The sequence below is a fragment of the Pelophylax lessonae genome (assembly GCF_965119305.1).
Source record: "Pelophylax lessonae genome assembly, chromosome: 3".
Classification (NCBI taxonomy): Eukaryota; Metazoa; Chordata; class Amphibia; order Anura; family Ranidae; genus Pelophylax; species Pelophylax lessonae.
The window spans coordinates 285,855,718-285,869,599 of NC_138770.1; the positions used below are offsets into that span (position 1 = coordinate 285,855,718).

Sequence of the window (13,882 nt, forward strand, 5' to 3'; positions counted from 1 at the left end):
GGATGATACCAAGGCCCTTGGGCGCCTGCGGCGTCTGTCAGAGGACCCCGTGACCTCGTCACGAACTTTGGTATCCTTCTGTGGAGGCAAACTGGAGCTGCATGTAGACTGTGCAAACAGAACTTTCTTGAAGGTGGATACCACCATACTCAGAACCTGTATGCAAAATGGGAGAGAGAACTATCTGTGTGACAGCAGCTGGTGAATCACGGCCTGTGGTCCCTTAAGTTTGTGCAGAGGAAGGACCACCCTGGTCAGAAATAGAATCAGACCTAGGTAAATCAATTCCCTGGACAGAGATAGGGGGGACCTTAGGTAGTTCAGATATCACCTGAACCTTTGCAGGAATTAAATCTGCACAAGGAGACTCAGGACCTAAAAAAACCTGAAAAGAATAAGCTTTATCCCCCTTTCTGGGTACCCCCAAAAACTGGATTTTTGACTTACCGTAAAATCCTTTTCTCTTAAGCTCATTGACAGATGCAGGACTTATATCTTGATATCCGTAGGGTATTGCTGCCCCCTACAGGAGTAGGACACTAGGCAGAAAAAATGTTCTGGCTACACCTATGGGCAGTCCCAGGGGGTATACCCTCTCTTTTCCTGCTATAGGATGCCAGTAATGTAACAAAGCAGAGTCAGAAAAAACCACACCAACCCAACTCCAAGAAGAGGGGCGGGTCCTGCGTCTGTCAACGACCTTAAGAGAAAAGGATTTTATGGTAAGTCAAAAATCCATTTTTCTCTGTCGCTCATTGACAGGCGCAGGACTCATATCTTGATATCCGTAGGGACGTCCCAAAGCAGTGCCATAATTGAAGGGTGGGATAGCAGATGTAAACATTCCATAAGGCCAAAAACATAGCCAACATGGAAACATAGGACTCATCGGAACAAAAGGATGAGACCCACCTGAAACCCAAAACAGAACCCCCGAGGTAGACCAAGGGTCCCCTCAAACAGCAGCCTGCAAAACCTTGCGGCCAAAAGAGGCATCCGCAGATGCCAGCACATCAACCTTATAAAACTTTGTAAAGGTATGAACAAACGACCAGGTAGCCGCCTTGCAAACCTGAAGCCCAAACGCCTGATGGCGGAAAACCCAGGAAGCACTGAGTACCAGAGTAGAGTGTGCCTTAACAGGGACAGGAGGAAGCTGACCCTTAACCGAATAAGCCTGCACCCCCATCTGCCTGATCCATCTGGAGATAGTCGAAGCAGACGCAGGCAACCCTTTCCTAGGCCCATCCATGATCACAAAGAGCGAATCGGACTTACGAAAAGAGGCAGTAGTGGCCAGGTACAACCCTGATTGCCCGAACCACATCCAATGTGTGCAATGCAAATTCCTTAGGATGGCTGGGCTTAGGACACAGGGAAGGCAACACAATATACTAATTTAAGTGAAAACCGGAGACCACCTTGGGAAGGAAGGACGGATCCAGACAAAGAACCACTTTATCCCTATGAACCACCAGATAGGGGGAGCGACAGGATAACGCAGCCAGTTCCGACACCCTGCACGCAGAAGTAATAGCCACCAAAAAGGCCACCTTCTGGGATAAGGTAAGGAGGGGAATCTCCCTAATATCTTCAAAGGGAGGTTTTTGGAGAACCGACAGCCCCAAATTAAGGTCCCAAGGCGGTAAGGGAGAGCACACCGGGGGAACCAGGTGCCGCACCCCCTGGATGAAATTTCGCACCAGGGAATGAGTGGCAAGTGGCCTCTGGAAGAAAATCGCCAAGGCCGAGACCTGACCCTTGATCGTACTCAAAGCCAGCTTCTGCTCAACCCCCCGTTGAAGGAAGGCCAAGACCCGAGCCACTGAGTAAGAACGTGGATGAACCCAGAGGGACTCACACCATGCAATATAAGACTTCCATGTACGATAATAGATTTTTTTAGAAGTCGCTTTCCTCGCTTTAAGCAGAGTAGGAATAACAGAAGCAGACAATCCCGCCCTTCAGTACCTGGCTCTCAACAGCCAAGCCGTCAAAGCCAGCGACCGTAAAGCAGGATGGAAGATCGGCCCCTGAGACAGCAGAACCTCCCTGAGAGGAAGCCGTCATGGAGCATCTGCGACCAGCCTGACCAAGTCGGCATACCAGGTGCGACAAGGCCAGTCCGGAGCCACAAGAATGGCCAGAATCCCTTCCGCCTCTATCCTGCGAAGAAGTCTTGGCAGCAACTTGAGAGGAGGAAAGGCATAAAGCAGCTGATACTACCCCCACAGGGCCACCAGCGCGACTGTGGCGTCTGCCAGAGGATCTCGGGATCGGGCCACAAACCTCTGCACTTTCCTGTTGAGCTAGGATGCCAACAGATCCACATCCGGGTGCCCCAACGAAGGCACAACTGGTGAAACACCTCCAGATGAAGAGACCATTCCCCTTGATCCAAGGTCTGTCAGCTAAGAAAATCCGCCTGCCAATTTTCCACAGAATGTGAACCGTGGAGAGAGCTGGAACAAAGCGTTCCACCCAACGGAGGATGCTGGCCACTTCCAAGGCCGCAAGGATACTCTTGGTGCCTCCTTGGTGGTTGACATAAGCCACTGCCGTGGCACTGTCCTACTGAATCCGCACTGGACAGCCCCGAAGACGCTTGGTCCAGTGAACCAGGCAAAGCCTGATCGCTCTCAGTTCCAATACATTTATCGGCAACCTGGATTCTTCCAGGGACCAGATTCCCTGAGCAAAAAACCTGCAGAGAACCCCTCCCCACCCGGATAGACTGGCATCCGTGGTGACAATCGTCCAATAGATCGAAAGAAAGGATTTTCCTTGAATGAGCATCGGAGACCAAAGCCACTATATCACGGACTCCCTGGTCCGTTCGCTCAGCCGGATCTGATTGTCCAGGGAATCGGGATTCCTGTTCCATTAGAGAAGAATCTCCTTTTGGGGGGTCCTCGTGTGAAACTGAGCAAAAGGTACAGCCTCGAAAGACGCCACCATCAGTCCCAGAACCCTCATGCAGGTCTGAAGGGACGACCATTTGGTGGACATCAACAGCTGAGTCGCAGCGCGGATTTTCTGGAGTTTTTTCACAGGAAGAAACACCTTGGCCAAGGACACATCCAAAGTCAGGCCCAGATAGTCCAGTCTCCTGGAGGGGACCAAGGATGACTTCTGCAGGTTCACAAGCCACCCAAACTCTGCCAGAGAGGTCATGGTGATCTCCAAATTTGACATCAGAGCCTGCGGAGACTCCGAACGGAGGAGGAGGTCGTCCAGGACCGATATCCCCCGTTGCCGCAACAGCGCCAGAACCGGAGCCAAAACCTTTGTGAAGACCCAGGGAGCAGAGGCGAGACCAAGGGGTAACGCCACAAACTGATAATGGTCCTCTCGCACTGCAAAGCTCAGAAAACGCTGGTGTCCCGCGTAAATGGGAATGTAAAGGTAGGCATTTTGATGTCTATGGAGGCAAAAAAGTCCCCCTGATGCAGGGAGGCCACCACCGTGCGAATGGACTCCATCTTGAACTTTTGCACCTGGACAAAACAATTTAGCGCCTTTAAGTCCAGGATCGGACACACCTTGCCCTCCTTTCTGGGCACTGTGAATTTGAGTAAAAGCCCAGAAAACGTTCCCCACACGGAACCGGAACTATTACACCCTGTTGTACCAAGTCCTGTACTGCCCCCAACAGAGCCCTTAGGCGATCCGGGGACAGTCTCACATTGGAAGGGAAGAACCTTACCGGTGGAACTGATCGAAACTCGATCTTGTACCCCGACCGTATGACCTTGTGAACCCATTTGTCTTGAATCCTGGAGAGCCACAGATCCGGGAACCGGCAAAGACGTCCCCCCACCACTGACATGGGTGGGGGCGCACCTTCAGGTCGAGGCAGACTTGTCCTTAGGTCTGGAGGAACCTGATTTCTGCTTACCAGACCAGGGTTGCTTGGAACCCCCCGAGGGGGCCTTGAAGGGCTTCGCCTTGTCGACTGCTCCAGAGGAACGAAAAAACTTCTTGTGTGCTGAAAAAGAGGGTCCCCGTCTGCGACGAGGGTCCTTACCCTTGGCAGCCTGTGGGAGAAAGGTGCTATTGCCCCAGTGAGACCTTTGATATCATCATCCAAAGTAGCACCAAACAGGTGATCCCCCTGAAAGGGGAGATAAGTCAAGGCTTTTTTAGAAGCCTGATTCGCCGACCAGCACTTTAGCCACAGCATGCGCCGGAGGACCACCGCCGAAAACTACAAATGCCCCAGCATTGGAGCAGTATCCAGTGCGGCGTCACAAACAAATTGCAGCCCCTGTACCATCTGGTCCAGCAACTCCGACACAGCAGGGGGGAGGTTTCTCCCCTCCAGGTTGTGGCGTAGTAACTTGGTCCATTCCGTCAAAGTTTGCAAAACCAGGGCAATGGTAAACACCGGCCTGAAGGCAGACCCCGCCAGGGAGAACATAGTGCGGGACACAGACTCCGTCCTACAATCAACTGGATCCCTAAAGGACGGGGAATCCTCCACCGGGATCACAGTAGCTTTATTCAGCCCGGAGACCGGTGGATCCACCATACGCGGCACCATCCACTTTTTAATGAGGGACTCAAACGGGTAGCGCCTAGCAATCTGCCTAGGCATCCCAGGTGGACGTTTTGGACGGTCCCACTCTTTCTTAATGATATCGTCAAAGCATGCGGGAAAAGGAAAAACCTTTGTCACCCTGGAGGGCTTTTGAGTGCCAAAGGCCACCTGCGTATTAGTCGCAGCAGCAGCTGCGCCCTCCAGCTTTAGTGTATCCCGGACAGACACAATCAGTGCATCCAACAGCGCCATTGTCTTGCGCGCCAGCGGAGGCAGAAAGGTCATCCTCGCTATCAGAGGAGACAGGGCGCGAGACAGCAGCCCCAGAGGGGAGACCTGTGTCAGCAGCGACTGGGTCAGATTCCGAATCTGAGGCATCAGATGAGGCAGGGGTAGGCGGAGGTAGTTTTTTGACACCTCACCCCTGAAAGGCCACCTCCACCCGGGACACAAATGACTCCAGGACCGCCGAAAGTGCATCAATAGTGAGCTGGGAACCAGAGGGCCCTGCAGCCACCTCGAGGGGGATCAAGTGGGGACACAGGTTCAGCGAGGTCAATGTTACACTAGAGGAACCCGCTAGCAAAATTTGACAAAACTGAAAAGCATATTTTTTTTTGTAAAAATGTCTCCCGGCGCTACAGCGCCCCCCAGTGGCCAGGCAGCGTGCCTAGAAACCCCCGCAGAGAGAGGGAGAGAGAGAGACCCCCCAAGGCTCACCACCCACAGGGAGATGCACTAGAAGTCCTAGGATGTCTGCTCAGTAGCGCTCTTCCTCTCAAAAGGAAGGCCTGCAGAACGATGTGCCCGGGTCTAGGAGGGGCTCCACCCCCTCCACGCCTTCAGGAACTCCCACAGTAGCCCAGCTCTGAGGAAAAAAACCGAGTTGGGTGTAACAAAAGATGGTGGTAAAGGAGGCCTCCGGGGGCCCCCCTCCTGACTGACAGACGATTGACCGGCAGGTGGGCCCTGGGGAGCCAGGTAGGAACCCCCCGCACCACAGCCGTCCGCACCGGCGGGACCCCCAACCCCCGCCCCCTTAGAGGCCTGCACTTAGATCCAGTCTCCCCACATATCCCCATGCGACAGAGACCCCCCAGGAGGGGGGGGGGGGAAATGGAGGGGGGGGGGGGGAGGAAGGCGGGCACCATAGGAGGGGGTTGCACAGTGGAACAGAGGGGAACCCGGAGAAACGGGGGTCCGACCGTCCCAGGGAGGGGCCCGCGTCCACCCCAGAAACCGACATGAGGAAAAGGGGGAACAGTTACTCACCATACCGGAACAACAAACCCCTGACAGAACCCCTCGCCGCCGTAGTGGGGGGGGATGTCAGCCAATAGGAACGCTGCAACTCGGTCGCAGACCGGTCGTATGCGAGCAGGCGAGTTGTTTAACCCGCGGGCCAGTCCCCGTCCAGTGGGACTATGTCACGGCCAATCAAGCGCGGAGCTAGGGCCTGCTCGTAGGCCAGCTGGGGTGACCACTGGATCTCAACATCCAGCCTGTCGCCCAGATCTGGCATAATTGCTTGTAGATTTCACAGGAACAATCTGGAGAAAAAAGCTAGCTAAAAAAAAGGAATTACCTAAAAAGCTTGCCAGGACCAGAGATCCCAGCAAGGAACTTAGGTCCTTACTCCTGACTAGGCAGAAAAAAACTGGCATCCTATAGCAGGAAGAGAGAGGGTATACCCTCTGGGACAGCCCATAGGTGTAGCCAGAACATTTTTTCTGCCTAGTGTTCTACTCCTGTAGGTGGCAGCAATACCCTACAGATATCAATATATGAGTCCTTTGTCTGTCAATAAGCAACAGAGAAAAACATTTTGCGGATCTCTTTGATGCTCAAAAAAGTCCACAGGGTTGGAAACCAGCGAAGATGTCCCCCCACCCCAATAATGGGGGATGGCAGACCTTCACGCTGAAAGAATCTTGTCCATGAGGCTATGTCACGGCCGACCTAGAGCATAGCTGTGGTCTGCACGAGCTCGCTGGGTGGGCTGGGGGGACCACTGGATCTAGATTATCCAGCCCATCGTCCAGCCGTTGATTGTAGATCTCCCCAGAGAAAAAAAAAAAGATGTAAGGAAGGAGAAAATTGCTAGGACCAGAGATCCCAGCCGGGAGCCTAGGTTCCTACTCCTGACTAGACAGATTAAAACTGATTACTTAGAGCAGAGAGGGGGGTTATAAACCAGCTGAGGGCAGCCCATGGGCATAGCCAGGTGTTTTTGTTCTGCCTAGTCCTAATCCTGGAGAAGGCAATATAACCCACTAGTTAGGATCTATGGAGCACAGTATCCATCAATGAACGAAAGAAAAAACTGAATTTTTTTAAAATCTTACCGTAAAATTCCTTTCTCTGAGTCCTCCGACACTCGCCGCCACTTCATAATCTTCACTAATGGGGGTAATTGACCTTTGCTACGCAGGAGTAGCTAGGCAACAAGATTTGTTAATATCAAAGCTTTTAGCATATCACACCCCTAGGGGGTGGTCCCCTCAGTCAATACCTCCCTGCTTCCTGCATTCTCAACTCAGTTTCAGTAGCATAGCAGTAGAGTACATAAACAAACCCCAAAAGAGGGGCGGGGGCGGGGACTGTCGGAGGACTCAGAGAAAGGAATTTTACTGTAAGATTTTACAAAAATTCCGTTTTCTCTTACGTCCTCCGCTAATGGGGACGTCCCAAAGCAGTGTAGACATGAGGGGTGGGAAAAACGCAGCCGCGCCTAAAGCAACGCAGTACCCACATCAGAAAAAAGAACCTTACCAAAGTAAGAGAACCAACTGGGCAACAGGAAAAACGTGCTCAACAGGAGCAACAACCCCGGAAGAACAAGTAACCTAGGGGTAGAAACACCCCAACAGCCAAGGACCCAAACAAGGGACCCTAAGGCACTGCCGCACTAAGAACTTTACGGCCAAAGGAAGCATCTGCCGATGCCTGAACATCCACCTTGTAAAATTTTGAGAAGGTGTGAACGGACGACCAAGTCGCCGCCTTACACACCTGGGACACAGAAGCCTGATGACGATAGGCCCAAGACGTACTCAGAGACCTGGTAGTGTGCCTTCACAGGGAAAGGAGGAACCTTCCCCTTCAAAGCATAGGCTTGCACAATGGTCTGTCTGATCCATTTGGCGATGGTCGCAGCCGACGCCGCCATGCCCTTCCGAGGTCCCTCTGGAAGGACAAATAGAGAATCCGACTTGCGAAAGGATTTCGTCGACGACAGGTAAACTCTGATCGCCCGAACCACATCCAAGGAATGCAAAGCCACCTCCTTTGGATGCTTAGGCTTCGCGCAAAGCGAAGGTAAGACAATGTCCTCATTGAGGTGAAATTCCGAGATCCTCTTCGGAAGAAAAGAAGGGTTAGGTCGTAAGACCACCTTATCCAAGTGAATCACCAAGTAGGGAGAGCTGCAGGACAAGGCCGCCAGCTCCGATACCCTGCGAGCCGAAGTGATCGCCACCAAAAAGGCAACCTTCTTGGACAACAGAGACAACGAGATCTCCCTGATCTTTTCAAAGGGAGCCTGTTGCAACACGGACAGAACAAGGTTCAAGTCCCATGGAGGTAAAGGGTCTCTCCGAGGAGGGGCCAAGTGTCACACCCCTTGAACAAAGGTGCTAACCAAAGAATTAGACGCCACAGGGCGTTGAAAGAGAACGGCCAGCGCAGAAATCTGACCCTTAATCGTGGCCAACGCCAAACGCTGGTCCACGCCCGTTTGAAGGAAAGCCAACACTCTCGATACCGAGTATGAGCGAGGAGAAAACCCCCTGGACTCACACCAGGCAAAATACGCCTTCCAAGTACGGTAGTAAATCTTCCCCGAAGAGGCTTTTCTAGCCTTGATCAAAGTGGGAATGACCTCAGGGGAGAGACCCCTATCCTTCAGGACCTGGCTTTCAACAGCCAGGCCGTTAAAGCCAGCGACTGTAAAGCAGGATGGAATATCGGTCCTTGAGACAGGAGATCTTCTCGAAGAGGCAGACGCCACGGAGCGTCGACCGCCAGATTCACGAGGTCTGCGTACCAAGACCGGCGAGGCCAGTCTGGCGCCACCAGAATCACCGTGTGCGGTTCCGAGGCCAACCTGCGAAGGAGCCTGGACAGCAGCTGAATCGGTGGAATGGCATACATCAGACGATACTGATGCCAGGGCGCCACTAACGCGTCTGAGGCGCCTGCCCGAGGATCGCGCGTCCTTGCCACAAACCTTTCCACCTTGTTGTTTAGACGAGACGCGAACAGGTCCACATCTGGGGAACCCCACTTCGCGCACAACATCTGAAAGACATCCGGGTGAAGGGACCATTCCCCCTGGTCCAGGGTCTGGCGGCTCAGATAATCCGCCTGCCAGTTCTCCACCCCCGGAATGTGAACAGCAGATATCGCCGGGACGTGCATCTCGGCCCAAGACAGAATGTCGGCTACTTCCCGAGCCGCTCGGGCACTCCTGGTGCCCCCTTGGTGGTTGATTTAGGCCACCGCTGTGGCATTGTCCGTCTGCACCCGAACCGGACGGCCCTGAAGCCTGTCCGTCCAACGCAGAAGGCAGAGATTTATCGCTCGCAATTCCAGAATGTTGATCGGAAGGGAGGATTCCTCCTCCGACCAAGTTCCCTGGGCGGACAGAACGCCCAGAACACCACCCCAGCCCGACAGGCTGGCGTCCGTGGTGATTACCGTCCACGACAAAGGACGAAAGGACTTGCCCCCCGACACCGCTGGGGACTGGAGCCACCATAAAAGACCCCTTCGGGTGAGGCGGCTCAATGAAATCCGCAGATCCAGAGATTGCGGACGCCCGTCCCACTTGGCCAGGATCTCCGCCTGAAGATCCCGCGTGTTAAACTGGGTGAAGGGAATCGCCTCGAAAGCCGAGACCATCAATCCCAGACACCTCATACACGTCCGGAGGGACGAGCACTAATTGTCCCTGAGGGACCTGACTTCGTTCTTAAGTGTCCGAAGCTTGTCTTCCGGCAGGAAGACCTTCGCTTGAACAGAGTCCAGGATCATCCCCAGGTAGGGGAGACGAGCCGACGGACACAGCGTTGACTTTGGAAAATTTATCGTCCAACCGAACTCCTGCAGAGTCTGCATCGTGATGGACAGGTCGTTCACCAGGCTCTGACTGGTCGCAGACCGAATCAAGATATCGTCCAGATACCCCAGGACAGAGATGCCCTGGGCTCTCAATAAAGCCAGGACCGGCACAAGCACCTTGGTGAAAACCCGCGAAGCCGAAGCGAGACCAAAGGGTAACGCCACAAGTTGGTAATGATCCTCCGCAATGGCGAATCGAAGGTACCTCTGGTGACCCTCGAAAATGGGGATGTGAAGGTACGCATCCTTCAAGTCGATAGAGGCCATGAATTTCCCCGGAACGAGGGCAGCCACCACCGAGCGCAGGGATTCCATGCGGAACTTGCGAACCCGCACAAAGCGGTTCAGAGCTTTTAAGTCCAAAATCGGACGTACCTTGCCCTCCTTTCTGGGCACAGTGAACAGATTGGAATAGAACCCCCGAAATCTGTCCCGATGAGGTACCGGAACCACCACTCCCTGGGCCCGCAGGTCCGGCACCGCCAGGTGCAGATCCTGCAAGCGCTCCGGAGACAGCTGAAGATTTGAGGGAAAAAATCTGCCCGCCGGCCGAGAGAGAAACTCGATCGGGTATCCAGATCGAACGATTTCCTGAACCCACCTGTCCCGAATGCGGGCCAGCCAAGATTGAAGAAAACCGAGCAAACGTCCCCCCACCCCAGAACCGGGTGAGGGCGCCCCTTCAGGCTGAATTGGCATGGGCAGCGGACCCGGACTGGCCGGACTTCTGCTTACCGCCCACGGCTTTTTCTGGGAGCCTTGGCCCCTGAAGGGCTTGCCCTTATATTGCGACCGAAAGGCACGAAAGGACCCCTGAGAGGGCCTAAACGAAGTATTCTTCTTACCGCGAACAAACTTATTCTTGTGAGTTTGGGGTAAGAGAGTGCTCTTACCCCCGGAAATTCCCTTTATCAGAGTATCCAAAGACTCGCCAAAAAGGCGAGATCCCGCGTAGGGCAAATTAGCTAAAGTCTTGCGAGATGATTGGTCAACCGACCAACATTTCAGCCATATCAGGCGACGGTTCAATACCGCCACACTTGAGAGGCGTGCAGCCAAAGGGACTAAATCCAAGTCCGCATCGCACAAATACATGACACCCTGATGAATTTGATCCACCATAGCCAACGTTGTCGGTGGAGCAGAGTCAGCCACCAGGGTGCGCCTGAGCACCTGCGCCAATCCGCAATAGCCTGGGCTGCCAAAATGGAAGCAAAAATAGGCTTCAGCATAGAACCAGCAACCGTATAAGCATGACGGGCAAGAGACTCCAATCTCCTGGCTCATCAGTGGTGGGTGTAAATGGATAACGCAGCTTGAACTTACTTGGCACAGTAAATGGCTTCTTTAAATTGCGCCATTGCTCATCAACAGCGCGCTGAAATTCCGCAGGGCAGGGAAAAACCTGCGCTGTTTTGCATTTCCTTTGCGTCCCATAAGAGGACATCAAAGCAGGAGGACATGGTTCATCCTGCAAACGCAGTGTTTCCTTGATAGAAGCAACCAACTCATCCATGAGTGCAAGCTCTTCAGGCGAGCCAGGGGGAGAATTATCAACCCCTTCTACCTCAGCCTCCCCCTCAGACCCCCCAAGGTCCAGAGATGAGCGAGACCCTGAGAAGGGCACTCCAGCCATAGCAGCCCCATCGCCCTCTGAATCAGAGGAAATAGACAATCTGGGCCGTTTTGCGGATCGATCAGCCATTAGCATCTGCACCTGAGAAGCCAGGTTCGCCACAATAGCAGCCAGATCAGCCCCCTCGGGGGATGCAGCAGCCCCTTGGCCCCCCACCAAGGTGGGAGGAAACTTGCAATCCTGAGAATCCATGCCCCAGCAATAATTGAAAAAGGAGGACTGCCCCTTTAAGACCGCGGCGAGCGTAGCCCACTGCACACTACTGTATGTACCGACCCCCACAGGGATAAGGACACTGAGCAAGGAATTACAGGAAAAAGTAAAGGTAAAAACCTGGAGAGACCACAGAGGCTGCTGCCACCGATCGCTGTTCCAGAGCAAAAGGAAGTGATGCAATGACTGACCGCCCTATAAAGCCTATGCAGGCTACACAAACATGGCCGCTCGGCTGAGGCATTTTAGGCAATGAGAAAATGGCGCCGACATGTGGCCGTATGATCGATCGCCGCCAAAATGGCGGCGTTTAGCGCCAAAACACCGCGCCGTACCACACAGGGCCGGTCACCACAATTTTGCCGCAAAAAAATGGCGGGACGCAGTAGTGGCTGCCGCACAGCATGTCCAAACCCAGTCTGCCCCATACTCTCACATAGCAGAGCGGGAGAGCCCCCCCCCCCCCCCCCCCCGCAGCCCACAGAAAGGCAGCTATTCCACACAGGAATCTGACAGGGAGCTCAGCAGATACACAGACATGCAGGGTCACACAGTCACAGACTGACACCCAAAACAGACAGGTCCCCACATAGAATTGCACTTACCAGTCCGGATGGCGCGGGGAGCCTTCTCCAGCGACCAAACCGCTGCACTGAAGACAGAGTGTGTCGCAGTCAGGACGCAGTGGAACTGCGGTGCGAAACCGCAAATGGCGTCCGGTGAGGTAGCCACCTCACAGACAGCATCCCTGCAGCGAACAGGGATGGGTCATTCAATATGCCAGGGAAACCTGAGCTGAACGCTCGATGGCAGGCTGGGAAGCCCCTGGCCCTGAACCCTGGGATCCAGGGTGGCCAGTCCGAGACCCAGCTCCGCATGATCATCTTCATTCGAAGAAACTAAACTAATGCTGAGAAAAAGAACAGCTAAGTAAAAGAAAGAGAAAAATACTCAAAATAAAATCAAAAAGAGGATAGAAGGCTGAGACTGAAAGCCCCAGCACAGGATCAGCCAGCTACTCCTAAGCTAGGCATTAGAAACTGAGTTGAGAATGCAGGAAGCAGGGAGGTATTGACTGATGGGACCACCCCCTAGGGGTGTGATATGCTAAAAGCTTTGATATTAACAAATCTTGTTGCCTAGCTACTCCTGCGGAGCAAAGGTCAATTACCCCCATTAGTGAAGATTATGAAGTGGCGGCGACTGTCGGAGGACGTAAGAGAAATACACTTTTTTGTATTAAAAAATAGGAAACCAGTAAAGTTATCCCAATTTCTTCCATAATGTGAAAGATAATGTTACACCGAGTAAATTGATACCCAACATGTCATGCTTCAAAAGTGCGCACGATCGTGAAATGGTGACAAACTTTGGTACTTAAAAAATCTCCATAGGCAACAATTGAACGTTTTCTACAGGTTACCAGTTTAGAGTTACAGAGGAGGTCTAGTGCTAGAATTATTGCTCTCACTCTAACAATCACGGCAATACCTCATGTGTGTGGTTTGAACACAGTTTACATATGAGGGCGCGACTTGCGTTTGCTTCTGCGTGCGAGCTTGGAGGGTCGGGGTGCTTTAAATTTTTGTTTTTTTCTTATTTTTACACTGTCCCTTAAAAAAAAAAAAACATTTTTTTTGATTACTTTTATTCCTATTACAAGGAATGTAATCATCCCCTGTAATAGAAATAAGCAGGACAGGTCCTCTTTAATGTGAGATCTGGTGTCAAAAAGTCTTCAGATCTCACATTTACATTTAAAAGCTATAAAAATAAAAAAATGTATTTTTTATTCACAAAAAAAAAAAAAAAGTGGTCCTCTAAGGCAGTTGGGCGGAAGTGACGTTTGACGTCGCTCCGGTCCTCCAGGGGCATAGGGTAGAGTGGGGGCCATCTTTCCCTCAAAGTCCTGCCCATCAGCCAAGTGGATCGGGTCTTTTTCTCCGCTATCGATGGCTCTGGTAAGCGGGAAAAACTACCAGGAAGCAGCAGGAGGGATGTGGGCAGCTCTCCCGCCGCACATAAAAGTGATCCTGTGGCAAATTCCTCGCTTGGACCAATTTTGTGTGAAAGAGGACCGACTGTCTTGGAAGAAAATACCTTGGTAATGGCAGCTATCTGCGGTCATAACTCCTGTGTTTAACATCAAAGTAGCAACGTAAATACACAGGCAGACCGGAAACTGTTAATTTTATAGCAGAAATCTGTTAAATGATGAACTGTTGGGCGGTATATGTAGTTACATCGCACAGTATTTTTACATTGCTTATAAGACCAAATATTACTAAACCTAATAAACGTAAAAATACTGTGTATTGTTACTTCATGGTTATGCTTTTGAATGCATGCATGGTTTTCCTACATAAATCAAA

The 13,882-nt window shown here is 52.4% G+C and overlaps 1 protein-coding gene across 23 annotated transcripts in view; it reads right to left on the reverse strand.

Annotated features, from left to right (window-relative positions):
- The window catches only part of DLG1 (discs large MAGUK scaffold protein 1), an 818,929-nt gene that overhangs the window by 231,670 nt on the left and 573,377 nt on the right, over nt 1-13,882 (reverse strand). The gene's annotated exons all lie outside the window — the stretch shown is intronic.